The sequence below is a fragment of the Canis aureus genome, chromosome 9 (assembly GCF_053574225.1).
Source record: "Canis aureus isolate CA01 chromosome 9, VMU_Caureus_v.1.0, whole genome shotgun sequence".
In the NCBI taxonomy this organism is placed as follows: domain Eukaryota; kingdom Metazoa; phylum Chordata; class Mammalia; order Carnivora; family Canidae; genus Canis; species Canis aureus.
Window position 1 is genome coordinate 76,830,104 of NC_135619.1, and position 22,605 is coordinate 76,852,708.

The window sequence follows — 22,605 nt, forward strand, 5'->3', positions numbered from 1 at the left end:
GTCATGAAGTCTCTTGAGTCCTTTATGCTTTTTTCTAGAGCCACCAGTAGCTGTATAATAGTGCTTCTGAATTGGCTTTCTGACATTGAATTGTAATCCAGATTTTGTAACTCTGTGCGAGAGAGGACTGTTTCTGATTCTTTCTTTTGAGGTGAAGTTTTCCTTATAGTCATTTTGCTCAGTGCAGAGTGGCCAAAAGCAAGTTGTATTGGGAAAAAGAGAACAAGAGAGGAGAGAAAGAAGGAAAGAAAAGAGAAAGAGAAAAAAAAGGGAAGAAAAAAAGAAAAAAAAGAAAAAAAAGGAAGAAAAAGAGAAAGAAAAAGAAAGGACAATAAAAAGGGGTGGGGGAAGGAAACAAATCAAAAAGCAAAACAAAAAAAACAAAAAAACAAAAAAAAAGAACCACCGGGGAATATCTTCTGATTCTGTGTACTTTAAGTCCCTTGGCTTCTCCTGGAAGTTGTCAGTCTAGCTGGTCTTCTGGGGGAGGGGCCTGTTGTGCTGATTTTCAGGTGTTAGCAGTTGGGGGAGCTGCTGTGCCCCTGCCTGGTGCAGGGCTCAGTGGGGGTTGTTTACCCCGTGAGGCCGCAGGAGGAACAGCCCCAGTGGCGGGGCCAGGTCTGGAAAGCTGGATTCAGCTCTGGCAGGAACTCCAGAGCTCTCCGTCTGCAGGGCCTGGAGGCTCCGGGGCGGGGCCGCTCATCTGCTCAGCTGGGGCAGGAGCGTCCTTGCTGTCCTGGGTCCTCCCGGCCTCTGCCTGTCCCGGGGGAGGCCGGGTCCTGGGCTGTGTCCCGGCGCTCTGTGCTCCGGAGCCTGCGCTGTTGGATTCGCGCTCCCGGGCCTCACAACCCCCTCCGCGGAGCTGCTGCCTGAGCCCCTCCGAGCTGCTCCTGGAACCGCGCAGCCCCCTCTGCACGGAGCCTCTTCCTCTGCCCGAGCCCCTCCGAGCTGCTCCCGGGGCCGCGCAGCCCCCTCTGCGGAGCCGCCGCCCGAGCCCCTCCGAGCTGCTCCGGGTCCCGCCGGGTCCCGCCGTGCGCGCTGCAGCCCTTAGGGAGCTCGGCGCACTCTCCTGGGCGCGCAGTTGCTCTGTTACTGTCCCAGGGAGCCGGAGGGCATCCTCGCCCTCCTGGGTCCTGCTCCAAGTCCCTGCGAGCCCCTTTCCACCCGGGAAGGTTGGTGCAACTCCTGCTCCTCCGGGACGGGGCTCTCCTGTCCTGGGGACACTCGCCCTGGCCTCAGCCCGGCTCCTCGCGGGGGCCCCTCCCCCTTGGACGCCTTTGTTTCTTTATTTCTTTTTCCCCGTCTTCCTACTTTGATAGAAGCGTGAACTCTTCTCACTGTTGCATTCCAGCTGGTCTCTCTTTAAATCTCAGGCCGAATTGATAGATTTTCAGGATAATTTGAAGGTTTTCTAGGTAATTTGGTGGAGACAGGTGATTTGGAGACCCTACTCTTCCCCATCTTGCTCCTCCTCCAGCTTTGAGATTCTGAAGAAACCTCATGATACAAGAGGAGAGAGACACCTGGTCCTTTGACTGACATGGGAGAAGACAACTTCTGTTCATCCTGGGGTCATTCCTAGAGCTTTGCAGATGGAGAAGTGCAGATGGCATGTCAGGGTGATATAATCAGGTATGTAACACAGGCAGATAATGATTTTGACTAAGGAATAGTGTATTAAAATGAGTACATTTGGAGTGAAATTTTAAATATCAATTCATGTAGAGTTATTGATATATTGTCAACTGTGAGTAATCACATATTTTGTTATTTTGTCCATCAATAAATTTTATTTTAGATATTAATTATGGAAATATTTTACAAAATTTTTATTAAATAGGCTACATATACCTATAGATTTTTGTACTTATTCATTTATTTATAATCATATATTATAATCCCATAACTTTTAGTTTTGGAAATATCAATAAATTATCACAAAATCTAGGAGGTTAGATGTAAATATTCATGAGTTATTATTTCCTCATAATATAAAGTTTTCATCGTTTATTTCCAGAGATCATTTAAGGGATATTTTAGTTTACATATTATGCAAAATAAAATGTAATGATTTTAACATATATTATGAATAAAATATCATGACCTTTAAAAATGAAGACCAACAAGGAGCGTATTTTTCTAGCTAGAAGAAAGACAATTCACCTTCTGCACTTGTTCTTGGGTCTTACCCTGTCCTTATTCCTAATGGCCCTAGTCCCTTGACTACACTTGTTCATCCAAGTGCTCCCTGGCTACCTGTGGAGCCCCTAGCGACCTGAGTGTTCCCTTGTTGACCTGAGAGGACTCTGGTGACCTGCACATCTTCTGGTGACCTCAGCGACCCCCTAGCTTAGCCCCTCCCCTGTCCCTGCAGGGAGGTGTGTGTCTGGGCTCACACTGATGGCCCCTTCCCATTTCTCCTGTGCAGTAAGACATGGCCAGTTGTTTGGTGGGAAATGAGCTCAGCTACAGGGAGCACTTGTTCTGGGATGGGATTCAGGATGGGACTCTGGGATGTGGCTCCTGTGGGACAGGCTGTTGCATGTGTTATAATTAATTATGATCCAACTCACTGCACCCATTCTTCTGGTGTTGGTGGATGCATTTCTACCAGAAATCAATGGTTTACATGGAAAATCAATAGACAGTGGTGGTGAGGTGTGGGGTCCGTGATTCCCTCTCCTGTCATTGCTCTGAATCTTGCAGCAGCACCTGGGAAATGAGCCTAAGGACAAGGAGACTCAGGCGCTGTCAGTCACGAGCATTCACAACTATCCCCATGGTCCCCCACCTGACATCTGAGACCATCAACTTGGAAAGCAGTCAGCAGACACAGAGAAGACCCCAGAAAATCATCTTCCTCCATATTACAGCTCTGCCTTCACCAGAGACCTCAACCTGCCTTTGAAGAGAGCTCTGAGCTCCCTCTGCCTGAGAGAGGATTTTACCCTAGATGTTGAGGAGAAGTGGGTGTTTTTGGGTTGTATCCTGTCCTTTTAAGTGGACAGGGACTGGGCTAGGCTTCCATGGACCTCCCAAGACCACCCATGGACATCTACTTGTTGAACCCACAAAGCATGTTGTTTGGTGTTGGGAGAGTCTTGGTCCATGAGCTGTGTTGCAAGCAGGTCAATATATGGCCTCTGGTTTCTAAGAATGAGGATCAATGTTAAACAAATAATTGACAATTTATTTAAATCGAATCGATCTTTCAAAAAGGTATTTAAGGGGTCCACATTGGTGTAGAGGACTTTACAAATCTAGTCTTATATACACAGTATTAACATTTATTCCAGACATAATTGCATAGAAAGTTATATATTTGTTACATCTGCTATAAACAAAGTGATTTGGGGATGCCTGGGTTGCTCAGCAGTAAAGCATCTGCCTTCAGCTCAGGGAGTTATCCTGGAGTCCTGGGATTGATTCCCATACTGGACTTCCTGCATGGAGCCTGCTTCTCCCTCTGCCTATTTCTCTGCCTCCCTTTCTCTGTGTGTCTCTCATGAATAAATAAACATAATCTTAAAAAATGAAATATAGCATGGGTGTTATGCTATATGTTGGCAAATCAAACTCCAATAAAAGAATATATATACAAAAGTTCATAATATGCAAAAAATGAAATAAAAAGATTTGTTATGGTTTCTAACTCTTAAGATGATATTTCTTTCAGTTTCCTCACTGATGTACTTGACCTCACATGAACCATTGCATGCACAGCATAGGCACAACTGGAGACCTTGATCCTGATCCTCTGGGCTGATGATCTTTTTCTTCCAGGACACCTGCACATCCTGGATGTGGTACCAATGTCCTCGAGGTCGCAGACACCAACACAGGGCACCCACTCTGTGGTCTGTATGTACAATTCCTTTTTTTGGTGGAATTTTATTTATTTATTTATTTATTTTTATTTATTTTTTTGTTTTTTTTTATTTTTTTAAATAATAAATTTATTTTTATTGGTGTTCAATTTGCTAACTTACAGAATAACACCCAGTGCTCATCCTGTCAAGTGCCCATCTCAGTGTCCACCACCCAGTCACCCCCACCCCCGCCCTCCTCCTCTTCCACCACCCCTAGTTCATTTTCCAGAGTTAAGAGTCTTCCATGGTCTGTCTCCCTTTCTGATATTTCCTACACATTTCTTCTCCCTTCCCTTCTATTCCCTTTCACTATTATTTATATTCCCCAAATGAATGAGAACATATAATGTTTGTCCTTCTCCTATTGACTTATTTCACTCAGCATAATACCCTCCGGTTCCATCCATGCTGAAGCAAATGGTGGGTATTTGTCATTTCTAATGGCTAATATTCCATTGTATACATAAACCACATTTTCTTTATCCATTCATCTTTCGATGGACACCGAGGCTCCTTCCACAGTTTGGCAATTGTGGACATTGCTGCTAGAAACATTGGGGTGCAGGTGTCCCGGCATTTCATTGCTTGTATGAAATTTCATTGTATTGTTGGGGTAAATCTGGCATAGGAGCCAGAGAGAAATATAGAATATGCAAAAGGGAAGAATGACTTCTGTGATAGATTGATAATTCATGAAATATTCAATGTACATGCAGGGACCTGTCCATGAGTATCACAGAGGATGGAGAAATAAAGGTGAAGAACCAAGATACTCCAGACATGTCCATAATAACTATATGTCAATCTGTCCAACCACTTTCTTTATTCCCATGGATAATTGGTATCTGGATGGTGGTGGAGGCTCATCCTGGTTTCGGGAACCATGGAAGCCCCTGTGTAGTCTGATCTCCACGTCTCCTGTTCCGTGGGAGGGGGACACTGACACTTCCATTTCCAACCCAAATTGTTATGTTCTTTCCTAGAACCATAGGTGCCCCGGGTGAGTAAATGACTATTTTGGTTTGACCTTAGGTGTCACTATGTTTATTAATGTTGCTCTTGTTTCTATGGTACCTGGCCAGGGCATGATTGGATTGTTTGTTTCTTTGGTGTTGAGTTTAATAAGTTCTTTATAGATCTTGGAAACTAGCCCTTTATCTGATATGTCATTTGCAAATATCTTCTCCAATTCTGTAGGTTGTCTTTTAGTTCTATTGACTGCATCCTTTGCTGTGCAAAAGCTTCTTATCCTGATGAAGTCCCAACAGTTCATTTTTGCTTTTGTTTCTTTTGCCTTCGTGGATGTATCTTGCAAGAAGTTACTGTGGCCGAGTTCAAAAAGGGTGTTGCCTGTGTTCTCCTCTAGGATTTTGATGGAATCTTGTCTCACATTTAGATCTTTCATCCATTTTGAGTTTATCTTTGTGTATGGTGCAAGAGAGTGGTCTAGTTTCATTCTTCTGCATGTGGATGTCCAATTTTCTCAGCACCATTTTATTGAAGAGGCTGTCTTTCTTCTAGTGGATAGTCTTTCCTCCTTTATCAAATATTAGTTGACCATAAAGTTGTGGGTCCATTTCTGGGTTCTCTATTCTGTTCCATTGTTCTATGTGTCTGTTTTTGTGCCAGTACCACACTGTCTTGATGATGACAGCTTTGTAGTACTACCTGAAATCTGGCATTGTGATACCCCCAGATATGGTTTTCTTTTTTAAAATTCCCCTGACTATTTGGGATCTTTTCTGATTCCACACAAATCTTATAATAATTTGTTCCAGCTCTCTGAAGAAAGTCCATGGTATTTTGATAGGGATTGCATTAAAAGTGTACATTGCCCTGGGTAACATTGACATTTTCACAATATTAATTCTGCCAATCCATGAGCATGGAATATTTTTCCATCTCTTTGTGTCTTCCTCAATTTCTTTCAGAAGTGTTCTATAGTTTTTATGGTATAGATCCTTTACCTCTTTGGTTAGGTTTATTCCTAGGTATCTTATGCTTTTCGGTGCAATTGTAAATGGGATTGACTCCTTAATTTCTCTTTCTTCAGCCTCATTGTTAGTGTACAGAAATGCCAGTGATTTCTTGACATTGATTTTGTATCCTGTCAGGCTACCAAATTGCTGTATGAGTTCTAGCAATCTTGGAGTGGAGGTTTCTGGGTTTTTTATGTAGAGTATCATGTCATCGGTGAAGAGGGAGAGTTTGACTTCTTCTTTGCCAATTTGAATGCCTTTAATGTCTTTTTGTTGTCTGATAGCTGAGGCTAGGACTTCCAGTATTATGTTGAATAGCAGTGGTGAGAGTGGACATCCTTGTCTTGTTCCTGATCTTAGGGGAAAGGCTCCCAGTGCTTCCCCATTGAGAATGATATTTGCTGTGGGTTTTTCGTAGATGGCTTTTAAGATGTTGAGGAATGTTCCCTCTCTCCCTACACTCTAAAGAGTTTTGATCAGGAATGGATGCTGTATTTTTGTCAAATGCTTTCTCTGCATCTAATGAGAGGATCATATGGTTCTTGGCTTTTCTCTTGCTGATATGATGAATCACATTGATTGTTTTACGAATGTTGAACCAGCCTTGTGTCCCGGGAATAAATACTACTTGGTCATGGTAAATAATTTTCTTAATATATTGTTGGATCCTATTGGCTAGTGTCTTGTTGAGAAATTTACAGAGGAAAACCTCTTGATCACTGTTTTAGTCAATACAGTTAACAGCAAGATGTCTAAACTGGAATGTAAAACAATGATATAAAGAATACAAGGTGGACTTGAAGAAAGGATAGAAAACAATTGAGGTTCCATTTCTGCTGAGATAATTGAGCTATAATTGATTCTGGCCAAATTAAAAATAATATAATGAAGCTGCTACCCAAAATGGAGCTCATAAAATGATGATGTAAAAAATGGAGGTGTAAGTCAGCATTAGGGAAGATAAAATTATGAAAAATAATGACTGAGAAAAAGCTGAAACACAGTTAAAGAACCAAAGATGAAGATTTTTGAAAATCAGCAAATTTTGAAACAATGACATTCCTAAGATAGAAGACCCTCGGAGGGCAGAGAGAAAAAGGGGCAGATGATTTATTCCATGAAATAGTAAGGGAAAAGCTCCCTAATCACAAATTACACAGACTTCAACATCCAAGAAGTACAGATACTCACATGAGATTTAACAAAAGTAGACCATCTCCAAGGAATTACATAGTTAAACTCACAAAAGACTCAGACAAGAAAGGAGTCTGGAAAGCACCAAACTGCTCTCATGACCCTCACAGCCATCATTCTATCAGCATCTGGAAGGTGATGCACAGATTCAAGTCCCACAGGGTCAGCAAATCCCCTTTCCCTGGAAATGTTGATAAATCATCATCCTTACACTAAAGTTACACAATCTCCCAACCCCCTGACTCCCTGTAAATGTTCTCACTCTGCGTGTCCACTGGGCCTTGTTCACACAGAGTCCTAGGATTGTCCACAGGTTCCTCCTCTCTGCAGGAGTGAACATGTGAGAAATCCACCCTTTACCTCATGGATGGAAGTTATCAGGGACTTTTCACGACAAATGCAGCAGGAAACCATAGCATCAGTGAATGGGTCCACGTGTCACTAGTGTCTTTTCCTGTGCCCCCTGCTGGAACATCATACATGGACTGGGTGGATTAAAAAACAAACACTCATTCCCACAGTTCTGGAGTCTGGGAAGCCTGAGTTCCAGGTGCAGACAGATGTGGTGTCTGGAGAGAGCCCAGATTTTATCATATCCTTTCAATTATTCCCTCACGTGGGGACAAGAGAATGGAGGTTTCCCAGTCTTGCATATAAAGGGCCTTATCCAGACATGACACTGCACCTCCTGACCTGAGTGCTCCCCTAAGGCCCCACCTGCTCCCCTCATTACATGGGCTTATGATTCAACATGGGGATGGTAGAGGTCACACAGAGTGAGCAATATCAACACCTGAAGGTTCCATGAGCTATTGTCTCTAGACGGAAAGTCTTCCAATACAGCTCCTCACCCTGAGGATCCTCAGGGGTCCAGTAGAAGATTATGGTTCATGTGTGAACTGTGTGCACACATGACCTTCGGAACCAGTTGATGACCTTCAGTAGCGGACAGCTTTGAGCTGAGAGTCTGGGTAGGACCTCAGGTCTCTTCTATTTCATGCTTTTTGCTGTTTTCATGATATCACTTTACTCATTTTCCAAATTTTCAGATCATTTCTCTCTACTTGGATTTTGGCTACATTTACTGGTTGACCTCATATCCATCATTCTCAACATGGATATATTTGTAATTATTTCATATTTAGTCACAAGTGTAATCAAGTCTAAGTATATGTGTGTTATCTCCATATCAATAGTTGCTTCCTAAAAAAAAAGAAATCCGAATGGAATAGGTAAACACAGAATCATGTGTCCAGAGAGCCTCCCTGGGAGAAACTGCTCCATGGAGAGAAAACCCAGACCCCGACAGGAAACCTGCCCAGAACCTCCATCTGCACCTGCTCCTGGGCCTTCAAGACAGAAGTGGTGAGGACTGTGCACCCCCTGGTGGTCTCAATCCCCTTCTACAGGGAGGTTTGTGTCTGGGCTTACACTGAGGTCGCCTCGCTGTGTCCCTCGCACAGTAATACACAGCGGTGTCCTCAGCTCTCAGGCTGTTCATCTGCAGATAGAGCGTGTTTTTGGCGTTGTCTCTGGAGATGGTGAATCGGCCCTTCACAGCGTCTGCATAGCTTGTGCTACTTCCACTAGCATAAATCCATGCGACCCGCTGCAGCCCCTTTCGTGGAGCCTGGCGGACCCACTGCATGCTGTAGCTACTGAAGGTGAATCCAGAGGCCACACAGGAGAGTCTCAGGGATGCCCCAGGCTTCACCAGGTCTCCCCCAGATTCCACCAGCTGCACTTCACCCTGGACACCTGCAGACACAAGACATCCTGGTCAGGACACTGTCCCACATCCCCTGTTTCTCTCACTCACCTCCACTCACATTCTCAATGTCTCTTGTTCTCCATGAATTACCTTTTAAAATAGTGACAAGGAAAACCCAACTGAGCACTAACTTCATGGTGAGTTGTCTGTATTTTGTCCTGATCCTAGATCGGGGTCACATGAGAATCCTGAGCTGGGGATCCTCTTCAGGCTGCAGGGTCCATGCTGAGCTGGTTTAATGAGTGGAGAGAGGGTCTAATTTGCATGTCCTCTGACTACATAAGCAACTCCAAACTTAAATTCCATCTTTACACGTTATAAAGAAGGATTACTTCAAAATTCTAATCACTTTGTGTAGATCACACTGTGAGTATATGACGTTCAAATTTACCAATGTACTTATCTTTGAATTTCTCTGTGGCCTTTTTTACACTTTCATTAATATAGTTCATTTTTAGTAGAGTATTTCATCTACTTAGTGAAACTTAAGCAATATTATTTATTTTTGATGCCTGTCTAACTGGGGTTATTTTTTTAACTCAATCTTTGTCTTTTATTTTATTTTAATTTTATTTTAAATTTTTATTTATTTATGACAGTCACACACACAGAGAGAGAGAGAGGTAGAGACACAGGCAGAGGGAGAAGCAGGCTCCATGCACCGGGAGCCTGACGTGGGAATCGATCCAGGGTCTCCCGGATCGGGCCCTGGGCCAAAGGCAGGTGCCAAACCACTGCGCCACCCAGGGATCCCTGTCTTTTATTTTAATAAATTTATTTTTTATTGATGCTCAATTTGTCAACATACAGAATAACACCCAGTGCTCATCCCGTCAAGTGTACACCTCAGTGTCTGCCACACAATCATCCTTACCCCCTGCCCCCTTCCCCTTCCACCACCCCTAGTTCATTTCCCAGAGTTAGGAGTCTTTCATGTTCTGTCTCCCTTTCTGATATTTCCCACTTATTTTTCTCCTTTCCCCTTTATTCCCTTTCACTATTTTTTATATTCCCCAAATGAATGAGACCATATAATGTTTGTCCTTCTCCAATTGACTTATTTCAGTCAGCCTAATACCCTCCAGTTCCATCCACATCGAAGCAAATGGTGGGAGATGGAAAAATATTCCATGCTCATGGATTGACAGAATTAATATCGTGAAAATGTCAATGTTACTCAGGGCAATTTACATTTTTAATGCAATCCCTTTCAAAATACTATGGACTTTCTTCAGAGAGTTGGAACAAATTATTTTAAGACTTTTGTGGAGTCAGAAAAGACCCTGAATACTCAGGGGAATTTTAAATTTTTTTTAATATTTATTTTTTTATGTATGATAGTCACAGAGAGAGAGAGAGAGGCAGAGACACAGGCAGAGGGAGAAGCAGGCTCCATGCACCGGGAGCCTGATATGGGATTCGATCCCGGGTCTCCAGGATCGCGCCCTGGGCCAAAGGTAGGCGCTAAACCGCTGAGCCACCCAGGGATCCCGCCAGGGGAATTTTAAAAAAGAAAACCATAGCTGGGGCATCACAATGCCAGATTTCAGGTTGTACTACAAGGCTGTGGTCATCAAGACTGTGTGGTCCTGGCCCAAAAACAGACACATAGATCAATGGAACAGAATAAAGAACCCAGAAGTGGACCGTCAACTTTATGATCAACTGATATTCGATAAAGGAGGAAAGACTATCCACTGGAAGAAAGACAGTCTCTTCAATAAATGGTGCTGGGAAAATTGGACATCCACATGCAGGAGAATGAAACTAGACCACTCTCTTGCACCATACAGAAAGATAAACTCAAAATGGATGAAAGATCTAAATGTGAGACAAGATTCCATCAAAATCCTAGAGGGGAACACAGGCAACACCCTTTTTGAACTCGGCCACAGTAACTTCTTACAAGATACATCCATGAAGGCAAGAGAAAGAAAAGCAAAAAGGAACTATTGTGACTTCATCAAGATCAGAAGCTTTTGCACAGCAAAGGATACAGTCAACAAATCTAACTGGGATTATTTCAGTAACTTCATATAAATAACTTGTTGGTGTATAGAAACAGCTTTATTGAATATGTTGATTTTATATCCTGGATTTTCCCTGAGTTCATTAGTTAGTACTAAGTGGTTTTGTGAGGCTTGTCCTCATTCAATAGGTCTAAGAATTTTCATAAGCATGCAATTTATTTTTCTCCCTGTTTAGTGATCTTTTTTATTACATAATTTCTCTGGTAATCTTCAAGTTAGGGTCATTTTTTTCCCTCCTTGTCAAATTCTTCGTGTTTTCTAATATTTTGGATTATATAAGGCAGACCTAGGAAAGAAAAAGTATTTCATCTTACATGGGATGAGCTACCTAATATATGGTGTGAAGTGGGATCTTGTAAGAAGACAGTATGTCTGTTCACGACTTCTACTGTTTCTGAAGTTTCGTTTTGTTTGTTTAGGTGGGTGTTGAGGTTGATAAGCTCATTGTATATTTTGGATTCCAGACCTTAAATAGATAAGACATTTCCAAGTATCTTCTCCCATTCTGTAGGTTGCCTTTTAATTACACTGAGTGATTCCTTTGTTGTGAAAATGCTCTTTCCTTGATGAAGTCCCCATAGTTCATTTTCCTTTCCTTTCTCTTGCCTCTGGAGACACGTCTAGAAGTGGTTGCAGCTGAGGTAGAAAAGGTGCTGCCTGTGTCATTAGGAGTCTGATGGTATCTTGCCTCATACTTAGGTCTTTCATCAACATTGAGTTTATTTTTGTGAATGTTGTAAGAAAAGTGTTCCCATTCATTCTTCTGCATGTGCCTCTTCAATATTCCCAACACCATTTTTTGAAGAGACTTTTTTTTTTCCATTGGATCTTCTTTCCTGCTTTGTCAAGATTTTTTGACCATAGAGTTCAGAGTCCATTTCTGGGTTCTCAAATTGTTCTATTTGTCTTTATTTGTGTCAGTGCCATACTGTCCTGATTATCACAATGTTGTAATTTACCTTGGCAACCAGAATAGTGATGCCTCCAGCTTTGCTTCACTTTTTCAGGATTGCTTTGGCTATTTGAGGTGTTTGTAGTTCCCTACAATTTTTAGAATTTTTTTCTTTAATTCTGTGAACAATGCTGGTGGTATTTTTATATGGATCGCTTTGAATGTGTAGCTTGCTCCTGGTAGTATAGATATTTTATCAATGTTTATTCTTCTAATCTATGAGAATCAATACTTTCTATCTACCTGTGTCTTCCTTACTGTCTTTCAGAAGTGTTCTGGAATGTTTAGACTATACATCCATCCTTCTTTGGTAAGGGTCATTCCTCATTATCTGATGATTTCTGGTGCAATTATAAATTGCATCCAGTCCTTGATTTTCTTTTTTCTGTTTCATTTACACTGTAGAGGAAGCCACTGACTTCCTTGTATTGATTATATATGCTCAGATTTTGCTGAATCCCGGTATCAGTTCTAGCAATTTTTCGATGGAGTCTTCGGGATTTGTAGGTAAGTTACCTTGTTGTATGTGAAGAGTGAAAGTTTGACTTTTTCTTTGCTGATTTATATGGTTTTTACTTCTTTTTTTTCTGATTGCTGAGGCTAAGACTTCTAGTACTATGATGAAGAACAGTTGTGACAGTGGGCATCCCTGTCCTGTTCCTGATTTTATGGGAAAATTTCTCAACTTTTCCCTATTGAGGATGACTTTTCTGTGTGTCTTCTGTAGACGGCTTTTATGATGTAGTGTATGTTCCCCTATCCCTATACAGTAGAAGGTTTTAATCAGGAAATAATAATCTCTTTTGCCATATGATTTTTGAGCATCAGTTAAGAAGACAAAGTGGTTCATATCCTTTTCTGTTATTAATGAGATACATCACACTGATTGATATGCAGACGCTGAACCACACTTGCAGAACAGAAATTAAGCCCATTTGGTCTTGGTGTATTTTCCTTTTAATGTGCTGTTGGATCCTGTTGTTTATGATGTTTGTGGGAATTTTGCATCCATATTCATCAAGGATATTGGTACGTAATTCTGCCTTGTAGTTGGATCTTTGTCTGCTTTTGAGGTCAAGGTAATGCTGACCTCTAAGAATGAGTTTGGAAGTTTCCTTTAATTTCTATTTTTGGAACAGTTTCAGACATATAGGTATTAATTCTTTTAAAATGCTTGTTGCATTCCCATGGGCAGCCATCTGTGCTTGGGATTTTTATTGCTAGAAGACTTTTTAAGTATGTTTGATTTTCATTTCCTGGTTTTGGATCTGTACAGCTTTTCCATTCATTTCTGTTTCAGATTTAGTTGTTTGTACATTTATAGGAAGGCATCCATTTGTTCCAGATTGCCAAATTTATTGGCATGTTATTGCTCATAATATGCATTCTTTTAATAATTATTTTTAATTTATTTAATATTTTATTTTATTTATTTTATTTTTTATATAAATTTATTTTTTATTGGTGTTCAATTTGCCAACATATAGAATAACACACAGTGCTCACCCCATTAAGTGCCCCCCTCAGTGCCCATCACCCAGTCACCCCACCCCCCACCCACCTCCCTTTCCATCACCCCTAGTTTCCCACAGTTAGGAGTTTCTCATGTTCTGTCTCCCTTTCTGATATATCCCACTCATTTTTCTCCTTTCCCCTTTATTCCCTTTCACTATTTTATTTAACTTCATTTTGCCATCATACAGTAACACCACGTGCTCATTTCATCACGTGCTCTCCTTAGTGTCTGTCACCGAGGTACCAAGTCCCACCACCCACCTCCCCTTCTGCAACCCTTTGAGTTCGAGAGATAGGAGTCTCTCATGTTTTGTCTTCCTCTTTAATTTATCCCTACTCAGTTTTCCTCCTTCCCCTGTGATACCTGTCACTATTTCTTATGTTCCACATATGATGAAACCATGATGATTGTCCATCTCTGATTGACTTATTTCACTCAACATAATACTCTCTAGGTGCATCCATTTTGATGGAAATGGTAAATATTTATTCTTTCTGATGGCTGAGAAATATCCCCTTGTATATATAAACCATATCATCTTTATCCATTTATCTCTCAAAGGACATCGTGGCTACCCCCAGAATTTCACTATTGTGGACATTGCTGCTATGAATATTGGGATTCAGATGCCCTGATTTTTCATTGTGTCTGTATCTTAGGGATAAAACCCCAGCAGATCAATTGCTGGGATGTAGGGTAGCTCTATTTTAACTCTTTGAGAACTTCCACAGAGTTTTCCAGAGTGGTTGTACAAGTTCACATTCCCACCAACAGTGCAAGATGGTTCCCCCTTCTCCACATCCTCTCTAAGATTTGTTGCTTCCTGTCTTGTTAATTTTCACTGGTGTGAGATGGTATCTCCTTGTGTTTTAGAAATGTTTTTCCCTGGTAGCAGGTGATATGGAAGGTTTTTTCATGTGCTTGTTGACCATGTGTAGGTTTTGTTCAGGGAAATTTCTGTTCATGTTTTCTCCCCATTTCTTGACTGGATTCCTTATTTATTGGGTGATGAGTTTTAATAAGTTCTTTATAGATGTTGGATACAAGCCCTTTGTCTGATATGTCATTTGCTAATATCTTCTCCCCTTCTGTAGCTTGTGTTTTAGTTTTGTTGACAGTTTTCTTTGCTTTGAAGAATATTTTTATCTTGATGGTGCTCCCAGAATTCATTTTTGCTTTTGTTTCCCTTGCTGTTATATATATATATATATAAATATATATATAACAAATATATATATATAACAAATATATATATATAACAAATATATATAAAGACAATATATATATATATATTTGTTGATATATCATGCAACAAATTGTCATGGTTAAGTTCAAAATAGTTGTTCCATGTCTTCTCCTCAGAGATTTAGATGGATTGTTGTCTCACATTTAGATCTATTAACCATTTGGACTTTATCTTTTTGTCTGGTGTAACACAATGGTCCAATTTAATTCTTCTGCAGGGGTATATACAATTTTCCCCACACCAATTATTTTTCCTATTTTGTTGAAGATTATTTGTCCATACAGTTGAAGGTCCATTTCTGGGTTATCTACTCTGTTCCATTTATCTACTATTTGTATATTTTTATTGGAGTTCTATTTGCCAACATATAGCACAACACTCAGTGCTAATCCTGTGAAGTACACCCCTTAGTGCCCATCACCCAATGACCCAGTCCCTCCCCACCTCCCCTTCCACTATCCTTGTTCATTTCCCAGAGTTTGGAGTCTCTCATGTTCTGTCTCCCTCTGATTTTTCCCACTTGTTTTCTCTCCTTTCCCCTATAATCCCTTTCAAAGGAATATTACTCAGCCATTAGAAATGATGAATACCCACCATTTGCTTCAATGTGGATAGAACTGGAGGGTATTATGCTGAGTGAAGTAAGTCAATTGGAGAAGGACAAACACCATATGGTTTCTTCTCCGATTTTATACAAACCTTAGGATTATTTGTTCCATCCCTGGGAAGAAAGCTCATGGTATTTTTTTTTTATTGGTGTTCAATTTACTAACATACAGAATAACACCCAGTGCCCATCACCCATTCACTCCCACCCCCCGCCCTCCTCCCCTTCTACCACCCCTAGTTCGTTTCCCAGAGTTAGCAGTCTTTACGTTCTGTCTCCCTTTCTGATATTTCCCACACATTTCTTCCCCCTTCCCTTATTTTCCCTTTCACTATTATTTATATTCCCCAAATGAATGTGGGAGCTGCCAAATATATAAATCAATTATTAACCAAAGTGAAGAAATACTTAGATAATAATACACTTATACTTGGTGACTTCAGTCTAGCTCTTTCTATACTCGATAGGTTTTCTAAGCAAAACATCTCCAAAGAAACGAGAGCTTTAAATGATACACTGGACCAGATGGATTTCACAGATATCTACAGAACTTTACATCCAAACTCAACTGAATACACATTCTTCTCAAGCGCACATGGAACTTTCTCCAGAATAGACCACATATTGGGTCACAAATCGGGTCTGAACCGATACCAAAAGATTGGGATTGTCCCCTGCATATTCTCGGACCATAATGCCTTGAAATTAGAACTAAATCACAACAAGAAGTTTGGAAGGACCTCAAACACGTGGAGGTTAAGGACCATCCTGCTAAAAGATAAAAGGGTCAACCAGGAAATTAAGGAAGAATTAAAAAGATTCATGGAAACTAATGAGAATGAAGATACAACCGCTCATGGTATTTTGATAGAGATTGCATTGAATGTATAAATTGCCCTGGGTAACATAGACATTTTCACAATATTTATTCTTCTGATCCTTGAGCATGGAATGTTTTTTCATATTTTTGAATTTTCTTTGATTTCTTTCATAACGGTTCTGTAGATTTAGAGAACACATCCTTTACCTCATTGGTTAGGCTTATTCGTAGGTATCTTATGGTTGGGTGCCATTGTAAATGGGATCAGTTCTCTAATTTCCCTTTCTTCAATCTCATTGTTAGTGTGTAGAAATGCAGCTGCCTTCTCTGCATTGGTTTTGTTTCCTGTCAAGTCACTAACTATGTGAGTTCTGGAATCTTAGGTGATATATTTTGGAGATTTATACAAACTATGATGCCCTTTGCAAAGAGTTTGATTTCTTCTTTGCCATTTAGAATGCCTTTTATCTATTTTGCTGTCCGCTGAGTCTAGGAATTCTACTTCTATGGTGAATAGAAACTGTGATATTGGACATCCCTGGTGTTTTCTTGAACTTAGGGAAAGTTCTGATTTCCCCACCGAGAATGAGATTCACTGTGAAATATCCTAGATAGGTTTTATGATATTAAAGAATGTTCTCTCTATCCTTTAATTTGAAGATTTTAATCAGGAATGTAGGCTGTATTTTGACAAAACAAAAATAGAGCTATCCTGCAAACCAGCGATTGCACTGCTGGGTATTTACCACAGGGATATAGATGTAGTGAAATAATGGAACACCTGCCCCCCAATGTTTAAAGCAGTAATGCCAACAATAGCCAAATTGTGGAAGAAGATGGATGTCATTCAACAGAATACTGGATAAAGATTATATGGCTTATATATACACAATAGAATATTACTCAGCTATCAGAAAGGATGAATAACCACAATTTGCTTTGATGTGTATGAAACTGGAGGATATTATGCTGAGTGAAATTAGTCAGTCAGACAAGGACAGTCATCTTGGTTTCACTCATATGGGGTGTATAAAAATAGGGAAAGGAATTATAGGGAAAGGAGGGAAAATGAATGGGAAAAAATAGGGAGAAAAACCATGAAAGACTTCTAAATCTGGGAAACAAAGTGAGCGTCTCTGGAAACAAGGTGGGTGGTTGGGTGTTGTGACTGATGAACCAGCATTAAGAAGGACATGTGATGTGATGAGGACTGGGTGTCATACAATATGTTGGCAAATTGAATTTAAATAAAGACAATATAGACTACCATATGTTGTGCTAGCTTCTAGCTTCTGTAATGTCATACATGGATGGGGTGGATTAAAAAACGTCAATCTTAAACTCTGGACTCTGAGAAGTCTGAGGTTCAAGTGCAGGCAAATGTGGTGTCTGGAGTGCCACATGTGCTAGTCCATCCTTTCCCTGTCACCTCACATAGGGCCAGTGGGCAGGAAGCTTTCCCAGGCCTGGTGTATAAGGGCCCTGATCCCATCATGAGCCTGTACCTCCTGACCTAAGTGCTTCACTAAGGTCTCACCCCTCCTCCCATCACATGAGTGGTTTCAACATGGGGATGGTAGGTCATACACAGTGAGCTGATATCAGCACCTGGAGGATCAATGAGTTATCCCCTGAAAGTAGATGGTTCTCCAATCCAGCTCCTCACCCTGAAGATCCTCATGGATCCAGTAGAAGCTGGTCTCTGAGCACAGTGTACACATGACCTTCAGAAACAGCTGGTGACCTTGGGGAGAGAACAGCTTCCACCTGAGAGTCTGGGTAGGTCCTTGGTCTGTTTATATTATCATTTTATGTTTCATCCTGCTTTGATATATCATTCATTGTCTTTTCCAGGGATTCAGACCATTTTCTACTTAGAATGACAATTTCTCTTTGTTGTCCTCCCAGTTTACAAACATGTTTAGTGTAATTAATCCCCACACCATATCCTTTGTTTCTTGATTGCTAGCTCCATGACCTTCCTTCAACCGTCTTGTTTTCAAAATATAGAATAGGAAATTCAACAAGAATCTAAACCTTTCCTCCTTTGATGTAGGGAGGACACTGACTCCACACAAAATGGTGAGGGTGATAAAGATTTATGTGTGTGTGTGTGTGTGTGTGTGTGTGTGTGATTTTGACTCCACCTCCTTACCGTATCATGTTGGAAATCCCTCTGAGTGCCAGGCAGTTACTAACATTATTGTGAGCATTTTGCCAGTAATTGACCTCAACTAAGGGTCTCTTTTCTCTTGTGTTCATTCAAGATTCATCTGTACCCTGATGTGCTGCATGCACTTAAGCTGCTTCTAGCAAGACTACGTTTTGTTGGGGTCCTTGTTCCATAGAGAGTGACACTGGGACCCATGAAAATGTTCATATGATGTGCATGGAGTTATTTGTAACTGATTAATATTTAGGATCAGAATAAATTAAGTACAACAATGTGCAAATGTATAGTTGATTCTCTAAGGCTCTAAGACAGAAACTGAATAGGAAAACACATAATCAAGTGTTCAGAGAGGCTCCCTGGGGGAAAACGCTTCATGGAGAAGAAGCCCAGACCCAGACAGGAAACCTGCCCAGAACCTCCATCTGCACTTCCTCCTGGGCCTTCAAGACAGAAGTGATGAGTAGTGAGCACCCCCTGGTGGTCCCAATCCCCTTCTACAGGGAGGTTTGTGTCTGGGCTCACACTGAGGTCCTCTCCCTGCGTCCCTTGCACAGTTATACACAGCTGTGTCCTCGGCTCTCAGGCTGTTCATCTGCAGATACACTGTGTTCTTGGCATTGTCTCTGAAGATGTTGGATCAACCCTTCACAGTCTGCATAGTATGTGCTACTTCCATCACTTCTAATGTATGTGACCCACTGGAGCCCCTTCTCTGGAGCCTTGTGTACTCAGCCCATGTAGCAGCTACTAAGATGAATCCAGAGGCCACACAGGAGAGTCTCAGGGACCCCCTAGGTTTCACCAGGTTTCCTCCAGACTCCACCAACTACAACTCACCCTGGACACCTGCAGACACAAGACATCCTGGTCAGGAACTTTCCCAAATTCCCTGTTTCTCTCATTCACCTCCACTCACATACTCAAGGTCTGTTGTTCTCCATGAATTATCTTTTAAAACAGTGAAAATGAGGGCAGCCCAAGTGGCCCACTGTTTAGCGCCGCCTTCAGCCTGGGGTGTGATCCTGGTGTCCCGGGATCGAGTCCCACATCAGGCTCCCTGTATGGAGCTTGCTTCTCCCTCTGCCTGTGTCTCTGCCTCTCTCTCTCTCTCTCTCAGTCTCATTAATAAATAAATAAAATCTAAAAAATAAAAACAATAAAATAGTGACAAGGAAAACAGCTGAGCACAGACTCCATGGTGAGTTGTCTTTGTTCTGTCCTGATCCCTGAATGGGGTCACCTGGGGATCTTGGGGCGGCTGGGCCTCCTTTCCCCCAGCTGCAGGGTCGGAGCTGGGGTGGTTTAATGAGTGGAGGGCCCACTTTGTATGCCCTCTGAGTATATAATATGCTCTACACTTATATTTGATTCTTTACAAGTTATAAACAAGGATTCCATGACATTTGTAGGCATTGGCATGTATAATGTCTTGTGACAATATGAAGTGTTCTAATCTGTGAACACAATTACTTTTGTATCTCATATCTTTAAAAAAACTTTCTTTATTGTAGACATTTTTAGTATGCACTAGTTTACCTCCTTCCTGAATCTTAATCCTATAAATTTTATTTTTAATATTAGTATCAATAGAATATATTGTTAATTTCTTCTTAGATAATTTGTTTTTAGTGTTTGGAAACATAGCTTTATTTGTATTTTTTTAATATCCTGAAGATTACCTAAAATCATTAAATACCTCTAAGAGTTTGTTTGTGGAGTTTGTAGAGTTTGCCCCAGTAACAGATCTTGTCATAATTAACAAAGAAGTTTTCTTCCTCTCTTTGGATTAAATGTATTTTATTTTGTCATTGCCTACATTTCCTGGGTAGGTCTTCCATTTGTTGGGGGCAGGAATGTTATCCTTCTATTCTTCTGGGTTATTTGTCTGACATAACAACTCAGTAGACATAGACAGGCCTAAAGGGAAATGTACTTCATTTTGCCTCGGCATGAACTACCTAGAATTCAACACCCAGTAAATGATCAAACTATGCAGACCTTGTGCCTATGAGACAATATAAATGTTTTGGAGATCTAAGGCCAGGACTTGGTTTTGGGCCACTGAAATAGTGACAAAATGGCAAGGGTTGTTTGCACAGCCTTCTGGGCCCTAAGGTCCCGCTTCTGCATCTAACGATGGTTCTCAACTTCAGCTACAGGGAAGGGAAATTCCCATGGAGGATATATTTTCTTCTATCTGTGGACTCAGTGTCCTTTTATTTGAATAATATGATTTATTCATGAAACACACACGCAGAAGTAGAGACATAGGCAGAGGGAGTAGTGGGCTCTATGCAAGAAGCTGTTGCTGCTCTCAATCCCAGACCCAGAATCTCACTGTGAGCCAAAGGCAATAGCTCAACTGGTGATCCAACCAGGTGTCCCAGGGGGATGCACTTTTCATAAATAGACTTAAATTCCCTGAAACAGTTTAAGTATCTGTAAGTTCACTTGTAAACTATGGAATAGGTTCGAAGAGCAGTTAGATATTGTCATCACTGGGTCATGTTACTTGGTAGGTACAGAAAATGGTTAGAAAGCTCCATATATAGGTAGCTACCTACCTACTTGGTAGGTACAGAAAATGGTTAGAAAGCTTATATATAATTATAATGATTTAATATAAATAAATAGATAACAGGTAAACAATAATGCAGGTGTCTGAGGGGTTCCAGTAATTAACACTCCAAGGGGAACCTCCCTTATCTCCAGAGTAAGCCATAGAAGCACGTGGGTATTAGGCTCAACATGGGGTAACAATGCTGCATCCAGTGATGAGGTGACACTTCATGACTGTCAGTATAACATAGCTTTGTATGGAGATGGTAACACTCAAATCACACAGGGTCATCACAGCCACATTATGTGGAAATGCCAGAGCATCAGTGCTTGGGTTAATGTGTCACTAGGGTCATACCCTGTGCTGGGACCTGGAACATCAGACATGTACTGGGTCGATTTAAACAACAAACACTCATTTGTCACAGGTCTGGAGTCTGGGAAGTACCAGGTCATTGTGAAAGGAGATGTGGTGTCTGGAGAGTGCCCAGCTCCTAACCTGTCCTTTTCCTTTCACCTCACATGGGCCCAGGGAATAGAGTATTTTCCAGTCCTTGTATATTTGGGCAATTTGTGTCAATATAATGTAAGCTTAACCAAGACTTCTCAATCATAAAGCATAGTAGTTCAGTTATAGGATGTTCAGGAGACAAGTAAACATCACTCAAGAGATTCAACTCTTCTCTTGCAGAAGAGGTTGTTGTGGTTTTGGTTGTATACAGAATACATATTTCATATAAGGTGAATTGAAGAACTTGATTTTTTTCAGGATGAGTGTGGTGTATGAAGATGAATATGGATACCCAAATTTGCAGGAGGCTGACATATGACGGTTAATTCCATGTGTCAATAGACTGGCCCATTGGTGCACAGATTAAACCTACTTTCTGTGAATGTCTGAAATGGTGATTGCAGAGACTGATATATGCATCATTGTCTCTGTGTAAGTGGGCATCCTCCAATTCATTAAGGTCCTGAATAGAATAAATGGCAGAAGGATGAAGACTCCCATCATTCCTCCTTCCTGCATGCTTGATATGGAACATCCATGTCCTCCTGCCTTGGAGAAAGTCACACATGCATGTTCCCAGGTTCTCAGGTGAGAGACTAGTTCAGAGTCAGATAATTACCCCACTATAATTCCTAGGTCTCTACCTCATGAATGTACATCATGAACTTCTCAGTCTACTCAGTAATGGGAGCCAATGGGTTATGAGTTCTGTTCCTCAGGATAATTCTGACCAGTTCATGCTATTACATCTTGCGGGGTAAAGTAATTTCAGAAAGGTACAACCCTGGGGGTTATTCTGTATGTTAGCAAATTGAACACCAATAAAAAATAAATAAATAAAAAAAGAAAGGTACAACCCTATAAAGTCCTAAGAAGCAAATTGCTATGAAGGAAGCATCATGTTGTGTGTTTGGGAGAAGAGCTGGCTGAGGATAGTGAGTAGCTATGACATCCTGAAGAAATCTCATGATTCAAGAAAGGAGAGACCTCCAGTTCTTGGACTCACATGGGGGAAGCCAGTTTTTGCTCATCCTGGGGAGAATTCATAGATCCTTGCAGACCAAGAAGTGCAAATAAGATCTCAGGGTGATACAGTCATATATGTAATACAGGCAGACAATTATTTTGACTAAGATATAGTCTATTGCACTACTGGGCTTACCTGAAAGATACAGATGCAGTGAAAAGTCGAGACACCTGTACCGCAATGTTCACAGAGGCAATGTCCACAATAGCCAACTGTGGATGGAGCCTAGTGTCCATCAAAAGATGAATGGATAAAGAAGATGTGGTCTATGTATATAATGGAATATTACTCAGCCATTAGAAATGACAAATACCCATCATTTGTTTTTGACATGGATGGAACTGGAAGGTA

At 41.0% G+C, this 22,605-nt stretch overlaps 1 pseudogene across 1 annotated transcript in view; it reads right to left on the minus strand.

The window, feature by feature from the left end:
* Positions 1 to 7,155: 7,155 nt before the first annotated feature.
* Positions 7,156 to 22,605, minus strand: part of LOC144319968 (immunoglobulin heavy variable 3-74 pseudogene) — a 147,812-nt pseudogene continuing 132,362 nt past the window's right edge. Inside the window, exons 2-3 of the transcript XR_013385583.1 lie at positions 8,474 to 8,800; positions 7,156 to 7,223 (exon numbers count right to left, since the gene is read on the minus strand). The product of XR_013385583.1 is annotated as an immunoglobulin heavy variable 3-74 pseudogene (transcript). The remainder of the gene's footprint in view (positions 7,224 to 8,473; positions 8,801 to 22,605) is intronic.